A 25153-nucleotide genomic window follows, 5' to 3' on the forward strand; every position below is an offset into this window, starting at 1 on the left:
AGCCCAGACCCCATTCCTAGAATGACAGAGGAGGAGGAGGAGGGTCATCATCTGTAAATGCCACCAAGGCAGTGTTGGTTGGCACCCGACATTCTCCAGCACACATGAGCCACTGGTGCCTCTTTAGGCTGTGTCCGTTCACATGGTGGGACCTCCTGCCCATTGGTGGTGGGGGCAGGGTGCATGGCGAGGCCTTCTCCAGGAGCTGCCTGGAAAACAGAGCAGCTCTGACCCCTACTGGCTGACAGTGAGCAGCATGTCTGCTATCACGGAGTCTGAAGGTCCCCGCAGTGTTGGGCAAAAGTTTACATGGAACCCACTGGCCAGAATCCATCGACTCCACAGAGGGCAGAAGAGAACCTGCTGACCTCCCAGCTGTCAGCCCCAGAGTCACAGAAGTCACCCCTACTCAACACCAGGACACAGACCCACCGCCCAACCTAAGAAAACAGGAACAACTCCAAGGCCGCCTAGGCCAGGCAGGTGAGAGGAGCTGGGTGGCAGTGGCTGCCAGCTGCAGCTCTGCAGGGTCAACAGAAAGGCAAGACGCGGTGGGGAGGAGGCCAGGAGCCTTGCGGCACATCACAGAGCAGAGGAGGCGGTGCCCACGGCAGGGTGCGGCTAATTCCTCAGGGCAGCCAGCGCCCTTGACAGCTGTTCCTCCAGGCTTCACACGCAGCTCTCAGAGGCAGAGGCAGCCTTGGGCAACTGGCTGAGCTGGTCTAGGACCTCCAGGCCATTCTCCTTGGCGTTTTGCACAATGGGGCTGTCCACCTGCTCCTGAGGCATGGTCAGTATGGTGGCCGAGCTCATGAAATCCTCCATCACTAACATGTGCATGGCCAGGTTTCACACTCGCTGCTCGAAACTGTCCATCGCTGCAGAGGCCTTCTTCAGCTCCGTGGTGTTCAGGGCCTTGTCTGGGGCTTTGGTTATCTACACCATGTTCTTGGTCACCGCCTTCATGGTCACAGCTGTCTGCACCTCGGGGGCCACTGTGTCCAGGCGGATGCCACGCGGAGCCAGTTCATGCTGCTGTTCTCCTTGCAGGTGGTGTTATTGGCGTACACACGGTGTACTCTACGTTTTTCTGCTGAAGGGACTTCTTCACTTTGGCCTGGTTGGCCTAGGAGTGCTTTTCTGCCTTCTTGTCTGGTTTCTCCAGCTGCTTCACCATAAATTTCAACTGGAACAGGGTATTGTCCGTGGCCAGTGTGACAGAAGCACCCCTTGGAAAGGCAGAAGGGACATGAACTCTGGGAGGCATCAGGTGCCAGTGGCACTTGCCTTATTTTTTAATAACCATTTAAAAATGTTTGCCTTCCTAGGAGAAATCCTTTGATTCTCCCCTCTCCCATGACCTATTCTCTTGGTTTATTGCCTCAATGTTTTTATTACCATCCGTAAGACCCAGGAGGGGAAATTGAGGCAGCAAATTTGATAAGGCTTCTCTGACTATAGCTCAATTTTGCAGTAGTAAGGTTACATGAGGTGCCCATGCAAAAAAGGCTGCCTGAACCACAGCATTTTATCATGACCTGGGAAATAGGCATTGTCATGCAGGACTCCTGTTGACTCCAATAGGGATGGCACTGTGTCCTAGAGGCCAAAGAGACCCGGAACCAGTGAATGAGACTTAGAGTTTACTGAGGGGAACTTACACACAGGGACGGTCCAGTGGTGGCGGACTGGATAGGAGAACCGCTACCTTTTATAAAAGGCATACAGTTGGCCGGGCACGGTGGCTCACGCCTGTAATCTCAGCACTTTGAGAGGCCAAGGCGGGCGGATCACGAGGTCAGGAGATCGAGACCATCCTGGCCAACATGGGGAAACCCCGTCTCTACTAAAAATACAAAAAATTAGCCGGGCGTGGTGGCGGGCGCCTGTAGTCCCAGCTGCTCGGGAGGCTGAGGCAGGAGAATGGCGTGAATCCGGGAGGTGGAGCTTGCAATGAGCCAAGATCGCGCCACTGCACTCCAGCCTGGGTGACAGAGCGAGACTCCGTCCCCACCCCCCCCCAAAAAAAGGCATACAGTTGATACAGCATTTTCACTCAGCACCTTCCACCTAGCAACCTCTACCCAGCAACCTCCATTTAATCCACACAAAGGGATTCCATTCCCTGTATGGCCTGTGTTCCAAGGAATGAGCCAGGGGCTCAGATGTCCCTGAAACTCTAGCCACTCCCGGATTCCTTAGCTCAGGACTCTGAACACACATTCTTCTTAGACCCTAGGATCATTCTCAGGGTATGCTTCAGTTAAGTTATTGCTGTCAGGTGCATCTGCCATACAGGCATCTTCAGTGGTTGAATGCCTGGTCATTGTAAAGCCAGCTCCACATGGCTTGCATATGAAACCGATCAACTGCTTCATCTGGGGTGTTCCATTTGACATTTATAGGGAGTATAGGGACCAAGTGAAAAACTTCTCCTTTGCCCTCTCAAGGATCACTGTAAATTCAACCCACAAAATGCAGATTAACAAAGAAATGTCATACAAATGTATTAATGTGTACATGAGGGAAAATCACGGAGTGATTACCCGACATCCCACTGAGGCCCAAATACTTCTATAGCCTTATTTCAGAGGGGTTGGGGGAGATGGGGAATATAGACAATTCTGCTGAGGGACAATTAATGATTATTAGGAAGAATGAATGGGTGGCGGTGGAGGAATAGAGATTAACTTATAAACGGGCTGGGCATAGTGGCTCACACCTGTAATTTTGATACTTTGGGTGATCAAAGCAGGAGGATTGCTTGAGGCTAGGAGTTCAAGACCAGCCTGGGCAACACAGTGAGACCCTATCCGTACAAACACTTTTAAAATTCGCTGGGCTTGGTGGTGCATACCCGTAGTCAGGAGGCTGAGGCAGGAAGATCTCTTGAATCCAGGAGTTTGAGGTTGCAGTGAGCTATGAATGCACCACTGCACTCCAACCTGGGCAACAGAGAGACACCCTGTCTCAAAAACAACAACAACCACCACAACAACAAACTTGTAAATGGTTCTCTTGGAAAGTGAATGAGCCTGAAAGAGATATTATCTCGTGAATGGGTCTGTTCAAGAATGTGCTTACATTCTTGGTCTTCTTTTCTGTGATAGATAATGAAATAACAGGGAGGAGAAGGAAAAACAATTGTTCTTGGAGAGTCCATTCAGTCTTTATGTAGATAGGGGGAAGTCTCTTCTAGTGTCTGTGGATCTCGAAAGACCTTTAATTAAAAATACTCGTTATACCAGAGGGAGCTATATTTTGGGGTGAAGTTCCCTGAGCTCCCTCAGGAGAGTCTCCCTTCTCAGGGTAAACAAATTTTACAGTGGCTTTTATCCAATCTACCGGGCTGGCTGTTCCGTTAGGAATAACCTCCTGTGTGTATGGATCACATGTAGCCACCTGCAATTGTTCTGTAGTGAGCTGTGGATCCTGCATCAACCTCAACATGCTCTTCCATTCTGCAGTATTTAAAATCTAGTTACTCTTGCAATCCATCTTAGTAATGATTCCTCAGGAAGCTGAAGATAGTAATCTACAAAATAGAACAATTCCTTCACATCGTACCCTCTAGTCTCATAGTGACTTGGTTTTGCCCTTCCTCTACATTGACTGTCTTCTTGGTAACCCAGTTCTGAGTTATTTTCTGTTTCCCTGCGTAAGTTTTCCCTTGTGGGCCGGGCGCGGTGGCTCAAGCCTGTAATCCCAGCACTTTGGGAGGCCGAGAGGGGTGGATCACGAGGTCAGCAGATCGAGACCATCCTGGCTAACATGGTGAAACCCCGTCTCTACTAAAAATACAAAAAACTAGCCGGGCGAGGTGGCGGGCCCTGTAGTCCCAGCTACTCGGGAGGCTGAGGCAGGAGAATGGCGTAAACCCGGGAGGTGGAGCTTGCAGTGAGCTGAGATCATGCCACTGCACTCCAGCCTGGGCGACAGAGCGAGACTCCGTCTCAAAAAAAAAAAAAAAAAAAGTTTTCCCTTGTGGATCAGTTTGCAGGCTAGTGGCTGAAGCTCAGACTCACTGAAATCTGAACTTGGTTTAGCACTAAGGTCTGACCCAGTACTTTCTTTCAATTTCATTTTAGCTATTATAGTTAACAGTAAACAAGAATATTTTTCTTTTTTGCGTATTAGTTTGCATTTCCTTATGCATCCAGTGAATCAACTCTCCAGGAGTTGGTTTTGTCTCTAAATTCCATTTTATCTTTAGTAACTGAGCACAGCACAGCTGTGGCTGTAAACCATGGGTGACCACATGGCTACTCAGGAATCAAAGATTCCTCACCCCCCACTCTCTCATCCTTTCTCTTCCCAAACGACAACTTTCCATGAGCCCAGGCCATTCTAGCAAATCCCACTTACGTGACACCAACTTTGCCAGGGTGGGGGGAAATGACACTCAATGTGCCTGTTCTATTATCTCACTTAACAACAACAATCAATACAGAAGACTTTTGTGACCAAATTTGTATGTGGAGATTTCCCCATACACCAAGCAGCAGTCACCAGCCGGGTGTCCTCTGATTCAATTCGGACACTATCTATCTAGAGATAGTGTTATCAGAAAGGGGTCCTGATCCAGACCCTGAGGGGTTCTTGTTGGATCTTATGCAAGAAAGAATTTGGGGCAAGTCCACAGAGTAAAGGGAAAGCAAGTTTGTTGAGAAGAAACAAAAGAATGGCAACTCCCTGAGGGCCACTGGGTGGCTATTTTTATAGTTATTTCTTGATCATATGCTAAACAAGGTGTGAGTTATTCATTAGGTTTTTGGGAAAGGGGTGGGGATTTCCCAGAACTGAGGGTTCCTCTTCCTTTTAGACCATATAGGGTAACTTCCAGACATTGCTATGGCATTTGTAAACTGTTATGGCACTGGTAGGAGTGTCTTTTGGCATACTAATGCATTATAATTAACATATAATGAACAGTGAGGACAACCAGAGGTCACTTTCGTTGCCATCTTGGTTTTGGCAGGCTTTGGCCAGCTTCTTTACCGCATCCTGTTTTATCAGTGGGATCAGTGAGGTCTTTGTGACCTGTATCTTGTGTTGACCTCCTCTCTCATCCTGTGACTAAGAATGCCAAACCTCATGGGAAAGTAGCCCAGAAGGTCCCACCCTTATTTTACCTAACCCCTATTCAAGATGGAATTGCTCTTGTTCGAACACTTCTGACATATTTTCCCCCTCCCTTTCACAAGGGAACTGTTAAGCCTAAGGGTTGTAGAGGGTTGTAGATCTATCCTCTGTAACTTCTTCAGACTGAATTATTAGGGTCTCTTGTATTCGGGGGAGAGAAGAGCTCAGTCAGTTATGGTGAAGGCCATTCATAACTCTTCCAGGTATCACCTTCTGTTCTGACAAAACGTGCTATGTGAAAGATAATTAATGTTCAATTTAAGAAAATGTTGAGTAGCCTTATTTTGCGTTTCTACACAGAGTACAACAACAATATATTCCACAGCAGTAAAGGAGATAAGTAAAATTATCCCAGTAAACCGAATAAGAAGACTTTTCATGAACTTGACTATTGTTGGAACCAAGTTGTTAGGGGATCACTAGCTGATTCTAATACATGACCAGAATCAGAATACTGATCTAGATTTTTACATTACCTATTTCCCTCTTTTCTTTTGAGCAGCAGCCAGAGATCAATAGTTGATTTACAGGAATAAGCAGGGTCAGTCTAAATTTAAAAAAAAAAAAAAAAAAAAAAAACAACCCTCAAAAACAAGGATGTGATTAGAATCTAGTAAGATGTACAATAGTTTTTGAAACGTAATTTTTTTCTCTCCAGTCCCCATTTTCATTAAAAACAAGTCAAGGTAGGACTGATTTGTTTGCAAAATAAGCTTTAGTCTCATTATGCATGTCCTGATTATTTATATAAAGTGCAGTAAGAATAATTATTTGCCATATAGGCTCCTTTTAAAATTGGCTTTGATGGAACTTTATTCCATAAGTAATCTTAGATTAGACTTTTTTTTTTTTTTTGAGACGGAGTCTCACTCTGTCGCCCAGGCTGGAGTGCAGTGGCCGGATCTCAGCTCACTGCAAGCTCCACCTCCCGGGTTAACGCCATTCTTCTGCCTCAGCCTCCCGAGTAGCTGGGACTACAGGCGCCTGCCACCTCGCCCGGCTAGTTTTTTGTATTTTTTTAGTAGAGACAGGGTTTCACTGTGTTAGCCGGGATGGTCTCGATCTCCTGACCTCGTGATCCACCCACCTTGGCCTCCCAAAGTGCTGGGATTACAGGCTTGAGTCACCGCGCCCGGCCAGATTAGACTTTTTAAAGCTTTGAGCCCAGCCATGAATTTGACTGTTTATTCCTGAAAATACCTGTATGAGTTGAGTGAATTTCTCTCCAAGTCTCAAGATAATTTGGGGTTCCTGGGCTTGTCAAAAAGCGACATTCTTTAATTACTACAGATCAGGAACCCTGTACAGGGATTGCATAAACAAGGTATAAGGCTAGTTTTCTCAAGGGGCTTTTCTTTTTTTTTTTTTTTTTTTTTTTTAACTCTGTAAGTCAGCTTTGATTCTTTAAAGCTGTCTGTATCTGAAAGCACACCATCTCAGTCAAAGCCTTGGTAAAATAATCAGTGTCTCCAACTGTGTCCTGTTATAAAAGAGAACAGATTCTTATTGCACTTATGCAAATAACTTAACTATAGTGCCATAAGTTAAGAGTACTCACAAATAGTTTCCAAATTCTGGTAAAATCAAGTAGAGAGAAAGAAATATGCTCAAAATTTTGCTCATAGGAGTATATTTTATTCAATTGTTAAAAACTATAGATCACTCAAAAGAAAAGTTTTCTTGACTCTGAAAAATAAAACAGAAAGGATAAGCAATATTTTAAGCAAAACATCATAAAAAGATTATTTTGGTCTTCTATCAGTTTAGTCTATGCAATTAATTCCTGTTTTGCTTGATATTTATAATCATATTAGTTTTCCAAGAAAGTCTTGTAAGTTCCTTCTCTCTATTTTAATGGTACACTTTCCAAAGCTGTCAGAGAGCTGCACTTAAGAGTACTTTTCAGTCCTATAACTGATTATAAACCACCCTTTAAAGAGGATCAAAACAAGACAACAATTGTCTGTGGATGACAAAGTCTTAGGGCAGCCACAATTAAAGACACAATTAATTAGGAATTTGGGTTACATCTGTGGCATACAACAATTTTATATAACAATTATAATTATTACTGATAATGTGAAATGTGTCTTATTAGAATTAAAGGGGTTTCCCATAATTTTGGAACACGTACCAATAACACATTTATACAAATACAGCCCAAAGAAAGCCAAACACCATTTCACATTTGACAATGCTGTATAATTTTAGTATACCACATAAGGCAAATATGTCATTTTTGAACTTTAGGAGGGCATATATCTAAAGGATTAATCTGATCATAAAAATATATAATTTAGAATTTGATTTTGGAGTTTGTCAAAATATCAAAAGTTTAAAATACTGATAATATAGAATTTCAGGTCACCATAGGCCGTTCATTTAGCCAAAATGATAACTCAAAGATTTTAAAAAATTGAAAACTTTTACTCATTGATAGAGGAAAGATTTTAGCTTTCTAAATAATCTGTTTTCTCTCTTTTCTTTTTCTTGTAGTTTGCTTAAAAGGCAAACAAAAATCTTTCATTTTTTCAATATTCCATAAAGATCCTGTTCAAGAGAGAAAGCCAAATTTCACCTTTGCATTAGTATACAATTAATAGCAAACCCAATTTTTTTTTTCTTTTCTTTTCTTTTCTTTTCTTTTTTTTTTTTTTTGAGATGGAGTCTCGCTCTGTCACCCAGGCTGGAGTGCAGTGGCCAGATCTCAGCTCACTGCAAGCTCTGCCTCCCAGGTTTATGCCATTCTCCTGCCTCAGCCACCCGGGTAGCTGGGACTACAGGCACCCGCCACCACGCCCGGCTAGTTTTTTGTATTTTTTTTTTTTAAGTAGAGACAGGGTTTCACCATGTTAGCCAGGATGGTCTCGATCTCCTGACCTCATGATCCACCCGTCTCGGCCTCCCAAAGTGCCGGGATTACAAGCTTGAGCCAACGCCCCCGGCCAAGCAAACCCAATTTTAAACAAAACCTTATAGACAAATCTATCCAATCTTAATCAGTTTGACCATAAGGTAAGATTCTCATAAACCTTTTATAATCTTTTATAATTTTCTGTTAAAAAGCAGATCAACAGTGTAAGAAAACCCTGTTGTGCTTTTATTTCAATGTTTGATTTATAGAAAAGCTGAATAATTAAATAATTATTAATTTAATTTTGACCAATAGGTTCACACACAGAATTTTTACAAGATTAATCTTTCACAAACCTTCCATAACTTGGCCAAACCTTCAGCTTTACCCTACCCAACATAAAACAATCCTTTAATCCTCTAAACCAGACCAGACCAAAAATCCCACATTCCCATACCTTCTTATACTTTTTTATCAGAAACATATTCTACTTTCCTTACATACCTTGCATGTAAAACTGTTTCTTCAGTAGTCTTGATTACATGTGTTAGAATGTTAACTCTTAGCAACTTTTATTTTTGGTGAAAAACCTGGTACGTAGGCGATTTTAATTATGTACCAGGTATGGAACCTAGGATACCAGACAAGTGCAGATAAGGTCCAACTCTTTCCAGCATAGCGAGGGGGCATGGCTAACTCCATACATCCCCAGGTCTTACCTAAAATCTAATGGCTCCAAAGTAGGTAAGTTGAACAATTTTCAAAGTCAAAGAAGCAATTTATGACCTTAAAGCATTTAGCAGTACTTGCTTTGGCAGCACAATACTAAAACTGGAACGATACAGAGAAGATTAGCAGGCCCCTGTGCAAGGATGACACACAAATTCATGAAGTATTTTATATTAAAAAAATAAAGCAGCCTCCTTTGTAGCTGGGATTACAGGCACACACCACCACAGCCAGCTAATTTTGTATTTTTAGTAGAGATGGGGTTGGCCAGGCTAGTCTCGAACACCTAACCTCAGGTGATCCACCTGCCTTGGCCTCCCAAAGTACTGAGATTATAGGCATGAGCCACCATGCCCCTCTTCCTTTTAGATCACGTAGGATAACTTCTAGACATTGCCATGGCATTTGTAAACTGTCCTGGTGCTGGTGGGAGTGTCTTTTAGCATGCTAATGCATTATAATTAACATACAATGAGCAGGCCTGCGCGGTGGCTCAAGCCTGTAATCCCAGCACTTTGGGAGGCGGAGAGGGGTGGACCACGAGGTCAGGAGATCGAGACCATCCTGGCTAACACGGTGAAACCTTGTCTCTACTAAAAAATACAAAAAACTAGCCGGGCGAGGTGGCAGGCGCCTGTAGTCCCAGCTACTTGGGAGGCTGAGGCAGGAGAATGGCGTGAACCCGGGAGGCAGAGCTTGCAGTGAGCTGAGATCCGGCCACTGCACTCCAGCCTGGGCAACAGAGGGAGACTCTGTCTCAAAAAAAAAAAAAAAAACACATATAACGAGCAGTGAGGATGACCAGAGGTTACTTTCGTCGTCATCTTGGTTTGGTAGATTTTGGCTGGCTTCTTTACCGCATGCTGTTTTATCAGTGGGGTCTTTGTGATCTGTATCTTGTGCTGGCCTCTTATCTCATCCTGTGACTAAGAATGCCTTACCTTCTGGGAGTGTACCCCAGCAGGTCTCGGCCTCATTTTACCCAGCTCCTATTCAAGAGGGAGTCATTCTGGTTCAAATACCTCTGAATATAGCATCTAATCTCACAGGTTTAGGGCTCGTTCCTCAGACTCCCCCAGCCAGTCACAAGTACAGCCTACAGAACTTCTAATGGACTGGCTTCAAGTTGGGGTCTCCATGATCCCCTCTTTTTGGGTTTGATTACCCCTCTTTGGGTTCAATTAACTTGCTGGAGCAGCTCACAGAACTCAGGGAAACACTTACTTATGTTTATCAATTTTTTATAAAGGATATTACAAAAGACACAGATGAAATGAGGGTGAGAAATGAGGGAAGGGATACAGAGCTTCTAGGCCCTTCCTGGGCACACACCTTCCATGAACCTCCACGTGTTCAGCTATCCAGAAGCTCTCCAAACCCTGTTTTTTTAGGTTTATTTGTTTGTTTGTTTTGCTTTTGAGACTGGGTCTTGCTCCATCACCCAGAATGGAGTACAGTGGCATGATCTTGGCTCACTATAGCCTTTACCTCCCTCCCAGGCTCAAGTGATTCTCCCATCTCAGCCTTTCAAGTAGCTGGGACTATAGATACATCACACTCAGCTAATTCATTTTATTTTAGTTTAGTTTAGTTTATAGAAAGGAATTCCCCCTAGTTGCCCAGGCTGGTCTTGAACTCCTGGGCTCAAGTGATCCTCCCACTTCAGCATCCCAAAGTGCTGAATTACAGGCATGAACCACAACACCTGGTCTCCTTTTTTTTTTTTTTTAATGAAGGTTTCGTGATGTAGGCATGATTGATTAAGCCATTGGTCACTGGTGATCAACTTAACCTTCAGCCCCTCTGGCCTCCCCATAGGGTAGGGGGTTTATGCTGAAAGTCTGAACTCTGTAATCCTGCCTAGGTATTTATGGTCACCAGCCTCCATCCTGAAGCTCCCTAGCAGCTGCTAGCCACCAGTCAATTATTAGCATATAAAAAGACATCACTTTGGAAATTCCAGGGATTTGGGGAGTTGTATGCCAGGAAACAAGAATGAAGACCAAAAACATATTTCACAGTATCACAACAGCCCTCTCTTGCTCTGGACACAGCTCACCATTGACAGCCTTCCAATAGAGAGCTGGAGAAGTATTTGTATGTGTAAATATTCTGCCTGTACAATCTAAAGAGACCCGAACTACTGAACTCCAGAAAATATTACCAATGTGGCAGGACCATGAACCTTCATGTACAGTAGCCCCCACCTTGTCTGAGGTTTTACCTTCCCAGACTTCAGTTACCTTCAGTCAACTGTGGTCTGAAAATATTAATAGAAAATTCCAGAAATAAGGCCGGGCGTGGTGGCTCACGCCTATAATCCCAGCACTTTGGGAGGCCGAGGCGGGCGGATCACGAGGTCAGGGGATCAAGACCATCCTGGCCAACGTGGTGAAACCCTGTCTCTACTAAAAATACAAGAAAAAAAAATAGCCGGGTGTGGTGGCAGGCGCCTGTAGTCCCAGCTACTTGGGAGGCTGAGGTGGGACAATGGCGTGAACCCGGGAGGCCGAGCTTGCAGTGAGCCGTGATCGCGCCACTGCACTTCAGCCTGGGAGACAGAGCGAGATTCTGTCGCAAAAAAAAAAAAAAAAAAAAAAAAAGAAAATTCCAGAAATAAATAATTCGTAAGTTTTAAGTTGTGTACCATTCTTAGAAGCATGGTATAATCTCTTGCCACCCCTCTCTGTCTGCCCAAGATGCGAATCATCTGTTTGTCCAGAGCATCCACGCTGTATAAATAACCTGCCCGTTAGTCATCCACATCATCTGCTCCTGACATCCAACCATCAACATCATTAGGCTCATGATCCAGGATCACCCGAAGCAGATGGTCCTCCTTCTGATGTATCATCAGAAGGTCAATGGTAGCCTAATGCTATGTTACAATGCCTGCACCAGTCACTTCCTTCATCTCATCACATAGACATTTTGTCTCCCCAAGAAGGGTGAGTACAGTATAATCAGGTATTTTAAGACAGAGAACACATTCAAATAATTATTATTACAGTACAACATTATAATTATTCTATATTATTATTAGTTATTGTTAACTCTATATTATTATGTTATTGTTAATCTCTTACTCTGCCTAATTTATAAATTAAACTTTATCATAGACGTATGTATGTATAGGAGAAACATATGTAGGGTTCCGTACTAACTGTGGTTTCAGGAATCCATTGGGGGTCTTGGAACATATTCCCCATGGATAAGGGAGACTCCTGTAATTTATCTCAGGCAAATATGGCGCTTACCATTTCTTGTTTGTGTCTAATTAGCATGATGTTATCAATATAGTTGGACAAGCATGAGGTTCTGTGGAATGTCAAGGCGATTGAGGTTCCTTAAGACTGTATTATAACAGAGAGCTGGAAAGTTAATAAAGCCCTGAGGGGAGAGAGTGAAGGGGCTATCACTGTAACATTGTGATGTAAAAGAAAACTGCCTTTGGTCTACTCTTCTCATGGGTATTAAAAAAACATTCATCAGATCAAAAATCATACACATCTGCTTGAGGTTGTGCTGATACCCTCCAGTACAGATGCCACATCCAGTAGAGAGGAGCTCTGACTGGGGCTATCACCTGATTAAGTTTACAGTAGTCCATCCATCATCCACCATAATCCATCTGTTGTTCCAGAGGCCAGACAAGTGAATTGAAAGGTATATGATGGGGAGCATAACCACAGCCAAAATATTAGATCAGAAATAACACTGTTAAAATAAACTGTAGTGTAGTGTGATGGTTAATTTTGGGTGTTAGCTTGGCTAGGCCATGGTACCCAGATATTTGGTTAAACACTAGTCTAGATCTTGCTGGGAAGTCAGTTTTTAGATAAGATTAACAGTTAAATAAGTAGACTTTGAATAAAGCAGATTACCTTCCATGATGTGGGTAGGCCTCATCCAATCATCTGAAGGCTTTAAGAGAAACAGGACTGACTCCCCCAGGGAAGAGGGAATTCTGCCTGCAATCTGCCTTCAGACCCAAGCTGCAACATCAACTCTTCCTTGGGTCTCCAGCCTGCCTGCCTATGTTGCATATTTGGAACTTACCAGCCTCCAGAATCGCATGAGCCAATTCCTTAAAATAAATCTATGTATTATTTGTGTTTACATAGGTGAGGAATCAAACCCTGAAATCATACCCTGAAGATCTCTTTCGGTGCTGGATGTCAGCCTACGTTCTCTAGAAAGCAGATAATGAATCAAAGGTCGTATGCTAATGCTTTTCTCAGGGTTGCAATCCTAAAGAAGTAAAAGTCTGACTTTGGGATTGTGTTAACTGCTTCCACTGGGCAGTTGCTGGGGAAATCAGAGCCTTCATATCCTTAGTTGGGTCAGACACAAGTGTGTAAGTTGCTGTGGTCTCATTATAGCAGGCTTAATCAAGTTCATGCCAAACACTAGCACTTGTTTCCCCATGAGGCTGAGGCAGCCAATAATATCTGGAGATGAGACAACTATGTTGGCTGCTGGGACCTTCCATTGGGAGGCATCTAAGCTGAGTCTGGCACAGTCAGAGTAAGTAAGGACTTCGGCATTTACTTAGAAGCTATTGGAGGTATTTGAGCAGAGAAGTAACACATCTATCTGCCCAGTGGAGCAAGGATAGAAGTAGGGAGATCAGTTAGGAGTCAATTGCAATAACCCAGTGTATTTGGGTTCTATCGGAGAAGCAGAACCATTAGAAGTTATATAGAATAAGGGATTTATTATAAGGATTTGATCTGATGCAGTTGTGGATGTTGGTTAAACAGTTTATGCACAGCTGCTTCTTGTGGATCTGGTATTGGACTAGAAGTCATCAGGGCAGGTAACTGGAAAGGAAAAATGGACATGAAAAGGGGGAGGACAAGGTCAAAATGGAACCCATGAAAACAAACTAGATCTCCTATTGGTCTCTTCCTACCCATAAGCCTCCAAGTTTGATGATGACCTACAGGAGAAGCTGATGACCTTCATCAACATATACCTAGCCCAGGAGTTTGGGAAGCTGAAGGTAGAAGTCCAGGGGGAGATGGAGTGGCTTTGGGCCCAGCTGCTGCCTCACACCAACAAGGGGAGCCAGCAGATTAATGAAACCATGCATAAACTGCAGTAGCATCTGACTCTATGTCGGCCTTCCAATTGTAAACATGGCTACATCCGAACATCTTCTTTCTAAATTGTGTCCACATCTTCTTCTGGTGGCAAATTCTCACCCAAAACTACACAGGAAAGGAATTTCTAAGAAACATAATTCCATCTTAGCTAAATTGACTACCAAGCCCACTATATCAGTTGAGAAATTAAGATGGCTTGGACCAGAGTATCAGCAACAGGGGTGTGAGAAGTGTTTTGTGAAAGTTGTCAGAATCCAAATAGAATCACCCATTTTGATTAAAAAACCCTGACAAATGGAGATGGGGAAGGCCAAAAAGGGAGTTTTCTTATGCACAAATGCCTGATAATAAGAAATATCACAGAAGACTCTGAAAAAACCACATGCTTGCACAAAGGCCACCACAAACTTATATACACACAAAGATATGTCCGTGAGAACATCTGTCAACTGCTGTCCAACCTCAGACTAGCACCACCCTTGTTATGAATATTTGATCATTGTAACCAAGGATAATTATCTCAAAACAATTATGCAATTCAAATTTTTCCTTTAAAAACCTTTGTCTTCCTTTACCTCTCTGAATATAGACACAGTTTAATATGGCATATGTATTCCCATTGCAAATCTCATTTTCAAATAAAAATCATTTTCTTTTAGAGAGCCTCTCTCTGTCTGTTGTTTAGGTTGACAAACATGGTGTCAGAAGTGGGATCTGAAGCATAATCACTTTCAGAATAAATTGGTGATTCTTGGAACCAGGGTGCAGTACTCCCTTGAGGCCTTTCAGCTCTCCACTTCCACAGCTCTCCTTTTTCTGCCCTGGTGAGTCTTCTCTCAAGCCAAGCCTCTCTCTTTTTGGTAGAAGCTCTTTAACTTTATTTGGGATGTGATTTGAGTAACGTCACCTTAACGAAGAGTGTTGCATCCCTTCTGGGATGATGAAAGACTCTTTGTCTTTTCTGATGAGCTCTTTCTAATGTAAAGACATTTTGTCTTTCTGGTGAGTATACTCTCCTACAGAGCTTATGTTCTGTCTGTGAGGACCTCATATCTTTTCTGGTGAATTCACCTGTAGTTCTGGAAGCCTGGTTTGATATTTTGTTTGGTCTGCATACCTGGCTTAAACCTTTTGTGAACACTCTTATTTTGGTTTGGCTATGCACATCTGTAAACAATTTGGCTCTTTTACTGCCCTCCCCTTAACCTCTGCTTATTTCTAAACATATTTCAAGAGCAAAAATAAACATTCTAAATATGGGCATAGGATGGCCAATTAAAACCACTAGAGCAGTCACCATCATCTAAAACACCAGCCCAAACCCCTGACATTTCTCTGAAAGGGCTTATGGAATTGTCTTTGCTGTTAAGAAATTAATAAGTAATTTAGCTGTCATTAAAAAAATAAATTAATTAAAGTAAATGTAAATAGGATAAATGTTTAGAAATAAACTTTTCATGTAATTTGACATCTTAAGGTTATTATATTTTAAATTAAGCAGTAGATATTCATAAAGTATCTGGATCATTTCCAAATAAGATAAAATGCTACACATTAATTGCTAAACATAGATTCAAGTGTATTTACCTTTGGCTTCCTAAATTTTACAAAAACTGAAAAGATATTTGTAGTTGTTAATAAATATGTCCTGCTCCACCTTAAAAATTATGTTATAAAAAATTTCTAAAAATTATAAAATATGTATTCATAAAATGTTAAGATAAAATTCATAATTTGCTTACTTTCTAGCTTTTCACTAAAAATTAAGGTTGCCAAGAGTTTAAAATTCGAATTAATGTATATAAATCTGTACACACAGTGTAGCAAACAAGTAAAATGTGTTCTTGAAAGTCGGGTGCAGTGCTGTAATCCCAGCACTTTGGGAGGCTGAGGCAGGTGAGTCAGGAGTTTGAGACCAGCCTGGCCAACATGACAAAACCCCGTCTCTACTAAAAATATAAAAATTAGGCACTCATGGTGGCGGGAGCCTGTAATCTCAGCTACTTGGGAGGCTGAGGCAAGAGAACCACTTGAACCTGGGAGGCGGAGGTTGCAGTGAGCTGAGATCGTGCCATTGCACTCCAGCCTGGGCAACAAGAGTGAAGCTCTGTCTCAAAAAAAAAAGAAAGAAAGAAAAAAAAAAAACTGTTCTTCATAAAAAAATTATTTAAAATACATAAAAATGTGTTCTTTATTCAAAAAATAATTTTGATCACTTGAGGTCAGGAGTTCAAAACCAGCCTGGCCAATATGGGGAAACCCTGTCTCTACTAAAAATACAAAAAAATTAGTTGCGCATGGTGGCAGGTGCCTGTAATCCCAGCTACTCGGGAGGCTGAGGCAGGAGAATTGCTCAGGAGGTGGAGGTTACAGTGAGCTGAAGTCGCGCCACTGCACTCCAGCCTGGGCAGCAGAACGAAACTCCATCTCAAAAGTAAATACATACATACATACATACATAATTTTGTATAAATACGAGATTATTTAAGGTTGTTTCAAAAAGTAAATAAATTAAAAAAACAGCAGCCAGGCATGGTGGCTCACGCTTATAATCCCAGCACTTTGGGAGGCCGAGGTGGGCGGATCACCTTAGGTCAGGAGTTCAAGACCAACTCGAGGAATTCAAAACCAGCCTAGCCAACATGGTGAAACCCAGTCTTTACTAAAAATACAAAAAAATTAGCCGGGCATAGTGGCGGGCACCTGTAGTCCCAGCAACTCAGGAGGCTGAAGCAGGAGGACCACTGAACCCAGGAGGTTGAGGCTGCAGTAAGCTGAGATCACACCATTGCACTCCAGCTTGCTGGGTGACAGAGCGAGACTTTGTCTCAAAATAAATAAATAAATAAATAAATAAACAAACAAACAAATAAGAGAGATTTAATTGGCTCCTGGTTCTACAGGTTATGCAGGAAGCATAGCAGCATCTGCTTCTGGGAAGGCCTCAGAGAGCTTTTACTCATGGCAGAAAGCAAAGTGGGAGCAGGCACATCACACATTCAAAGCAGGAGCAAGAGAGAGAGCCAAGGGGAGGTACACACACTTTTAAATGACCAAATCTTGTGAGAACTCACTATCATGAAGACAGCACACAAGCCATGAGAGATCCACCCCCATGATCCAAATAACTTCCACTAGGCCCCACCTCCAGCACTGGGGATTACAATTCAACATGTGATTTGGGCAAGGACAAGAATCTGAACTCTATCAACAGCAAAAGGTGAAATTCCAAGAGATGTACCTGAGAAGCTTCAAGAAGAAAACTCCACCTTGAGAAATGAAATAATCATTCTAAATGAAGAAGACACTATTTCTAACTGGAAACTAGGAAAATTAAATGGAATCTGGAAAACAAAAAAAAAGCTGTAGTTTGGAAGATGGCTGAAAATTTACAGAAACAGGTTTTAGAATTAAAAGTCAAAATCTTTTGCAATTTTACTGAAAGCAGATGAATACTTCAAGAAAAACTTATTGTTCTATCATATGGGACCAAAATTTTAGTTTTGTATCATTATATTTTTAATATTAAAGCTTATTCATTTTTTAATGTTTTAATTGTTAATTTTAATTTTTTTGGAAACAGGGTCTCACACTGTTGCCCTGGCTAGAGTGCAGTGGCATGATTACAGCTCACAGCATCCTTAAATTCTGGACTCAAGTGATCCTCCCTCCTCACCCTCCCAAGTAACTGGGACTACAGGCGCATGCCATCATGCCTACTTAATTTTTAAAATTTTTTGTAGAGACCTGGTCTCACTGTGTTGCCCAGGTTAGGCTCAAACTAAGCAGTTCTCCTGCCTCAGCCTCCTAAAGTGTTAGGATTACAGGGGTGAGCCACTGGACCTGGCTTAAAGCACAATCGTTAGAAAGACCTACAAATAATTCTCTTTTAAGTATATTCAACTTGATCACACATAAAATTTCTTTTATAAATTTATCCTTTATAAACCTTTTATGACTTACTCTGACCTTCCTAAACCTGCTCAGACCTTTTGTTTGTTTTACGTTTTTTCTTTCTTAAATAACCAGTCATTTGACTTTAGGACAAAATTCACTGTTTTAAAAAATTGTTTTGAATACTTTTTTTCTCTCTCTTTTTCTTTCCTTTTGTTCTACTGGAGTCTTCTCAGAAACTTTTCTCTTTTTTTAACCTTTCATAAGATAACTACATCTTTAATCTTCTTTTTTTTTCCCCCTGAGACAGGATCCCACTCTGTCACCTAAGCAGTAGTCCATTTGTAGCTCACAGCAAACTCAAACTCCTGGGCTCAAACAGTCCTCCCGCCTCAGCCTCCCAAGTAGCTAGGACTACAGATGTGTGACACAGTGCCTGGCTAATTTTTTAAAAAATATTTTTTGTAGATATTGGGTCTTACCATATTGCCCAGGCTATTCTCAAACTCCTGGCCTCAAGTGATCCTCCTGCCTCAGCCTCCCACAGCGTTGGGGTCAGACATGAGCCACCATGCCCAGTGATATCTTTTACATCTTTCTCTCCTACTTTCTGGTTTTTAAAAATCTTACTTTTTGCTTTTGTTGTTGTTTGAGAAAAGGTCTCGCTCTGTCACCCAGGCTGGAGTCACTGCACAATCATAGGTCACTGCAACCTTGAATTCCTGGGTTCAAAGGATCCTTCCATCTCAGCCTCCCAAGTAGCTAGGAATACAGGCACACACCACCACACCTGGCTAATTTTTAACTTTTTATAGAGATAGAGTCTCACTTGGTCGCCCGGGCTGGTCTCAACCTCCTGGCCTCAAGCAATCCTCCCACCTCAGCCTCCCAAAATTCTGGAATTACAGGCTTGAGCCACCATGCTCAGGCTTGTTTTTTTTTTTTTTTTTTTTTTTTTTCCCACTGATTTTATTTTATTTTATTTTATTTTATTTTATTATCTTGAGATGGAGTCTCACTCTGTCACCTAGTCTGGAGTGCAGTGGCTCGATCTCAGCTTACTGCAACCTCTGCCTCCCCAGTCCTGCCTCAGTCTCCCGGGTAGCTGCGTCTACAGGCACAAACCACCATGAAGATGAACTGGAATCTATGAAAACAAACCAGATCTCCTATTGGTCTATGCCACCACACATGGCTGATTTTTGTATTGTTTGTAGAGATGGCATTCTGCCGTGTTGCCCAGGCTGGTCTCAAACTCCTGAGCTCAAGTGATCCACCTGCCTCAGCCTCATAAAGTGCTGGGATTAGAGGCAACAGCCACCATGCCCAGCTAAACCTCTTTTCTTAAAAACTACTCAACCTCAGGTACTCTCACTCTGTCACCAGGCTGGAGTGTAGTGGTACGATCTTGGCTCACTGCAACCTTCACTTCCTGGGTTCAAGCAATTCTCCTGCCTCAGTCTCCTGAGTAGCTGGGACTACAGGTGCGTGCCACCATGCCCAGCTAATTTTTGTATTTTTAGTAGACACGGGGTTTCACCATGTTGGCCAGGATGGTTTCAATCTCCTGACCTCGTGATCCACCCGCCTTGGCCTCCCAAAGTGCTGGGATTATAGGTGTGAGCCACTGTGCCTGGCCCTGGCCAGGTATTTCTTTATAGCAAGGCAATAATGGCCTAATACAGAAAATTGGAGTAGGGTATTTCCATAAAGGTACCTGAAAATGTGGAAACAACTTTGAAACTGAGTAATGCACAGAGGTTGGAAGACTTTGGAGAGGTCAGAAGAAGATAGGAAGGTGAGGGAAACTTTGGATCTTCTCAGAGGGTGGTTAAATGGTTGTGACCAAAATGCTGATAGTGATATGGACAGTGAAGTCCAGGCTGCTGAGGTCTCAGATGGAAATGAGAAATGTATTGGGAACTGGACCAAAGGTCACTCATGTTATGCCTTAGCAAAGTCGTTGGCTGGATTTAATTCACGCCATAGAAGTTTGAACTTCACAGTGATGACTTAGGGTATCTGGCGGAAGAAATTCCTAAGCAGCAAAATGTTCAAGAAGTTGCCTGACTGCTTCTAATAGCCTATGTTCAGATGCAGGAGCAAAGGAATGACTTAAAGTTGGAACTTACGTTTAAAGGGAAACAGAGCGTAAGTATTTGGAAAATTTGCAGCCTAGAAATGTGGAAGAGAAAGGAAAAGCTTTTTCTTTTTTTATTTCAATCATTTTTGGGAAATAGGTGGTTTTTGGTTACATGGATAAGTTCTTTTGTGGTGATTTCTGAGATTTTGATACACCTATCACCTGAGTAGTGTACACTGTTCCCAATGTATAGTCTTTTATCCTCGCCTCTTTCCTACTCTTCCCCCTAAGTCCCTAAAGTCCATTATATCATTCTTATGCCTTTGTGTCCTCATAGTTTAGCTCCCACTTATAAATGAGATGTTCAATATTTGATTTTCCATTCCTGAGTTACTTCACTTAGAATAATGGTCTCCAACTCCATCCAGGTTGCTGTAAATGCCATTATTTCATTCCTTTTTATGGCTGAGTAGTATTCCATGGTGTATACATACCACATTTTCTTTCTTTTTTTCTTTCTTTCTTTTTTTTTTTTTTAAGAAGGAGACTCGCTCTGTTGCCCAGGCTGGAGTGCAAAGGTGCAATCTTGGTTCACTGCAACCTCCACCTCTGGGGTTCAAGCAATTCTCTGCCTCAGCCTCCCGAGTAGCTAGGATGACAGGCACCCACCACCATCCCTGGCTAATTTTTGTATTTTTGGTAGAAACGGGGTTTCACCATCTTGGCATGGCTGGTCTTGAACTCCTGACCTCGTGATCCACTTGCCTCAGCCTCCCAAACTGCTAGGATTATAGGGGTGAGCCACCATGGCTGGCCCATAACACATTTTCTTTATCCACTAACTGGTTGCTGGGCATTTAGGCTGGTTCTATATTTTTGTGATTATGAATTGTGGTGCTATAAACATGTGTGCAAGTATCTTTTTCTTTCTTTCTTTTTTTTTTTTTTTGAGATGGAGTCTTGCTCTGTTGCTCAGGCTGGAGTGCAGTGGCGTGATCTCAGCTCACCACAACTCCTGCCTCCTGGGTTCAAGTGGTTCTCCTGCCTCAGCCTCCCAAGTAGCTGGGACTACAGGCATGTGCCACCACACCCAGTTAACTTTTTGTATTTTTAGTAGAGATGGAGTTTCACCATGTTAGCCAGCGTAGTCTTGATCTCTTGACTTCACGATCCACCCACCTCAGCCTCCCAAAGTGCTGGGATTACAGAAGTGAGCTACCATGCCCAACCTATTTATTTATTTTTGAAATAGAGTCTTGCTCTGTCACTCAGGCTGGAGTACAGTGGTGTGATCTCGGCTCACTGCAACCTCTGCCTCCCGGGTTCAAGCGATTCTCTGGTCTCAGCCTCCCAAGTAGCTGGGACTACAGGCGCGTGCCACCACGCCTGGCTAATTTTTGTACTTTTAATGGAGATGGAGTTTTGCCATTTTGGCCAGACTCCTGACCTCAGGTGATCCACCTGCCTCGCCTCCCAAAGTGCTGGGATTACAGGCATGAGCCACCACGCCCAGCCTTGACAGTAACAATCTAGTCATTAACAAACTAGAGCCTGTGGGTCAAATCAGGCTTCGCTGCCTGTTTTTGTAAATAAAGTTTTATTTGAACACAGCCACATTTATTCATTTATGTATTGTCCATGGTTACCTTTGTCCTACAATGGCTGAGTAGTTGTGACAAAGACCATAATGGCCCTCAAAGTCTAAAATATTTGCTATCTGGCCCTTTACAGAAAAGTTTACTAGCCCCTGATCTAACGAATTTAAACTAAAGCCTGGGCACGGTGGCTCACACCTGTAATCCCAGCACTTTGGGAGGCTGAGGCAGGTGGATCATCTGAAGTCAGGAATTTGAGACCAGCCTGGCCAACATGGGGAAACCCCGTCTCTACTAAAACTACAAAAATTAGCCAGGCGTGGTGGTGTGTGCCTGTAATCCTAGCTACTTGGGAGGCAGAGGCAGGAGAATCTCTTGAACCTGGGAGGCAGAGGTTGCAGTGAGCTGAGATCGTGCCACTGTACTCCAGCCTGGGCAAAAGGGTGAAACTCTGTCTCAAAAAAAAAAAAATTTAAGCTAAAATGTAACTGTTTTAAAGTATATAAAATTTGAATATATTTTGATGAAAAAAATAAAAATAAATGTGAAAATTAACACTTAAAATGTTTCATATATTTTTAAAAATTTTTAATTTTTTATAGAAACAGGATCTTGCTATGTTGCCCAGGCTGGTTTCCAACTCCTGGCCTCAAGCAATCCTCCCACCTCAGCCTCCGAAAGTGCTGGGATTACAGGACAGAGCCACTTTGCCTGGCCTATATTTTAAAAATAACTCAAAAATATCTTAAATAATTTATTAAAAATTAAAAAGCAGATAGATGTGGTGTCTTGCACCTGTGGTTCCAGTTACTCTGGAGGGTGAAGCAAGAGGATCATTTGAGCCCAGGAGTTCCAGGCTGCAGTGAGCTATAATTGTGCCACTGTACTCCAGTCTGGGTGACAGAATGAGACACTGGCTCTAAAATAAATACATAAATAGGCCAGGCACAGTGGCTCACACCTGTAATCCAGCACTTTGGGAGGCCGAGGCAGGTGGATCACGAGGTCAGGAGATCAAGACCATCCTGGCTAACACGGTAAAACCCTGTCTCTACTAAAAATACAAAAAATTAGCCGGGTGTGGTGGTGGGCGCCTGCAGTCCCAGCTACTCGGGAAGCTGAGGCAGGAGAATGGCATGAATCTGGGAGGTGGAGCTTGCAGTGAGCCGAGATTGCACCAGGGCACTCCAGTCTGGGCGACAGAGCGAGACTCTGTCTCAAAAAAATAATAATTAAAAAAATAAATTAAAAAAACATAAATAGGCCAGGTGCAGTGACTCACGCCTGTAATCTCAGCACTTTGGGAAGCTGAGGTGGGTGAATTGTTTGAGTCTAGGGATTTGAGACCAGCTGGGCAACATGGCAAAACCCAGTATTTACCAAAAAATTCAAAAATTAGCCGGACTTAGTAGTACACGCCTGTAGTCCCATCTACTTGAGAAGCTGAGGTGGGAGGATCAATTGAGTCCAGGAGGTCGAGGCTGCAGTGAGCTGTGATCGTGCCACTGCACTCCAGCCTGGAGACGGAGCGAGACTCTGTCTCAAAAATAAAATAAAATACAAACAGAAATTATGGGCATTAAAAGGTTTTCAATCAATATTATTTTAAGCTGTTATTATTTTTGAAAATTTAATCAAATCTTATTAATTTAAAAAAATCTTGCCATTTTAGTGTTCAAGATCCATCTAAATGTCAATAGGAAGAATTTGTACCATGCTCCGCCCATATTACATATAGATCTATCCATACACAGATGAGAAAAGATTTGTTCCATTGGCCAGGTGCGGTGGCTCACGCTTGTAATCCCAGCACTTTGGGAGGCCAAGGCGGGCGGATCACAAGGTCAGGAGATCGAGACCATGGTGAAACCCTGTCTCTACTAAAAATGGAAAAAATTAGCCGGGCGCAGTGGCGGGCGCCTGTAGTCCCAGCTACTCGGGAGGCTGAGGCAGGAGAATGGCGTGAACCCGGGAGGCGCAGCTTGCAGTGAGCCGAGATTGCGCCACTGCACTCCAGCCTGGGCGACAGAGCGAGACTCTGTCTCAAAAAAAAAAAAAAAAAAAAAGATTTGTTCCATTGGAAAACATTCCATGCTGCCATGTCTAACTGTTGCTGTGAATACCAAGGTAATCTGCAAACACCTCCCATTTGGAAAAGTAATTGAAACTGAAAGAGAAGCAAGAAAATTGACACTGGGCTCTTCTGGGAAATGATACTCCGTTATGCCATAATTAATTGCATTCATGCTATTGGAAAGGATTTGGTGAATCAATTAATTTGTCTTTTCTCTTAACCTAAGCGTTTCTACCTCTCTGCCCTTCCCAGACTCCAAAGCGGTGTCTGTCTCTGATGTTGGCAGTGATAACAATCTGTAAACCTTTAGAGCAATCAACACAGTCCATTTTTGTTTCTAGAACATAGGGCAAGACATTTTAGAAGCATTCCCTGGGGACTGAATGGTGCAAGTCCTGGAGCAGATGCTTATGATAACGGGTTGTGCTAAATCAGCCCTGAGCTTCAGATGCCGGTGATAGAGACACTCATGTGATCCTTATTTTTTGTGTGTTTGTGATATGTAGAGTCCTCTAAAACACAGGGCCTAGGTCTAAGGATAATAGCAGTAGTAAGGGCTCGGATACTGAGGGATAGTTGAAACATTTTGTCTGCATCTCTTTGGTTTCTGAGTTTGCATAACAGGAGTTCAACTAGAGAAAGGTATCAGTATTTTGATAATGGAGCCAAAAGCTTTTACTGACAGACCAGATCTGGGATATGAGAGAAAAAGAGGAATCAAAAATAACACCAAGCTTTCCTGCCTGAACAACTGGAAAAATGGAACTGTCATTCATTGAAAGAGGGAGGACAACAGAAGGAACTGGCCATTTTTAGACATATCAAGTTTGAGATGGCTATGGACCTCCAAATGGGGATGCCAAGTTCAGAGGAGAGACCAGACTAAAGACAAATTTCAAAATCATCAGTGATAGAAAAGCCAAGAACTAGATGAGATCACCTAGCATGAGTCGAAAGACAGAAGAGGTCCAAGGACTTTTACTGTTCCTCCTAGCTGAACCCCACATGACCTAGCCTCAACCACTCCGAGAGTGGAAGGAATGTGGGTATTGACAGAGCAGGAGCACTGTCATCTTGGACAAACGCCGCCGCTTTAAGTTCCAACTCCCTTTCTAGCCTCATGCGTTTCAAGGAAATCACTTCTCTTCTAACTACAAGCAGCAGAAAGAGCAGACAGTAAACAACAGATAAAACAGCTTGGGCACAGAGGCAGGTGGGGGAAAATCTCTTGGGTAACAGCCAAACTTCACCCTCATACAATGGGCCCCAGTAAAACAGTGGGCCTTAATAAGCACATTCCTTTCCCTTCAGGCGCACTAAGGGAAGCTAAAAGCAGACTCCGGGGATATGCCTGCAGCTGCAGAAAGATGTATGGGAACAGACACACAACTCTCCCTCCCAGATAAGAACAAAGAGATACAGAAGCAGTTCGAGCCTCCGATAAACTCTCCCACCCTGAATCCTTAAAAACTCGTAGTCGGCGCCTCTCAGGTTTGTTTTCTCTAAAATAAATCTGTCTTGACTGGAGAGCCACCTTTTCGTGTTTCTTTCCTCTTTCTTTTTTTCTTTTTTGAGATGGAGTTTTTCTCTTGTTTTCCAGGCTGGAGTGCAATGGCGCGATCTCAGCTTACCGCAATCTCTGCCTCCCGGGTTCAAGCGATTCTCCTGCCTCAG

General features: G+C 42.9%; 1 protein-coding gene and 2 pseudogenes across 1 annotated transcript in view; 2 read left to right on the forward strand and 1 right to left on the reverse strand.

Moving 5' to 3' along the window:
- Window positions 1-25153, forward strand: part of PPP1R8 (protein phosphatase 1 regulatory subunit 8) — a 183422-nt gene that overhangs the window by 17564 nt on the left and 140705 nt on the right. The window lies entirely within an intron of this gene.
- On the reverse strand, window positions 622-1267 carry LOC126939149 (charged multivesicular body protein 1a-like; annotated as a pseudogene).
- On the forward strand, window positions 8804-8903 carry LOC126944597 (uncharacterized; annotated as a pseudogene).

This window comes from Macaca thibetana, chromosome 1 (assembly GCF_024542745.1).
Source record: "Macaca thibetana thibetana isolate TM-01 chromosome 1, ASM2454274v1, whole genome shotgun sequence".
Taxonomy (NCBI): domain Eukaryota; kingdom Metazoa; phylum Chordata; class Mammalia; order Primates; family Cercopithecidae; genus Macaca; species Macaca thibetana.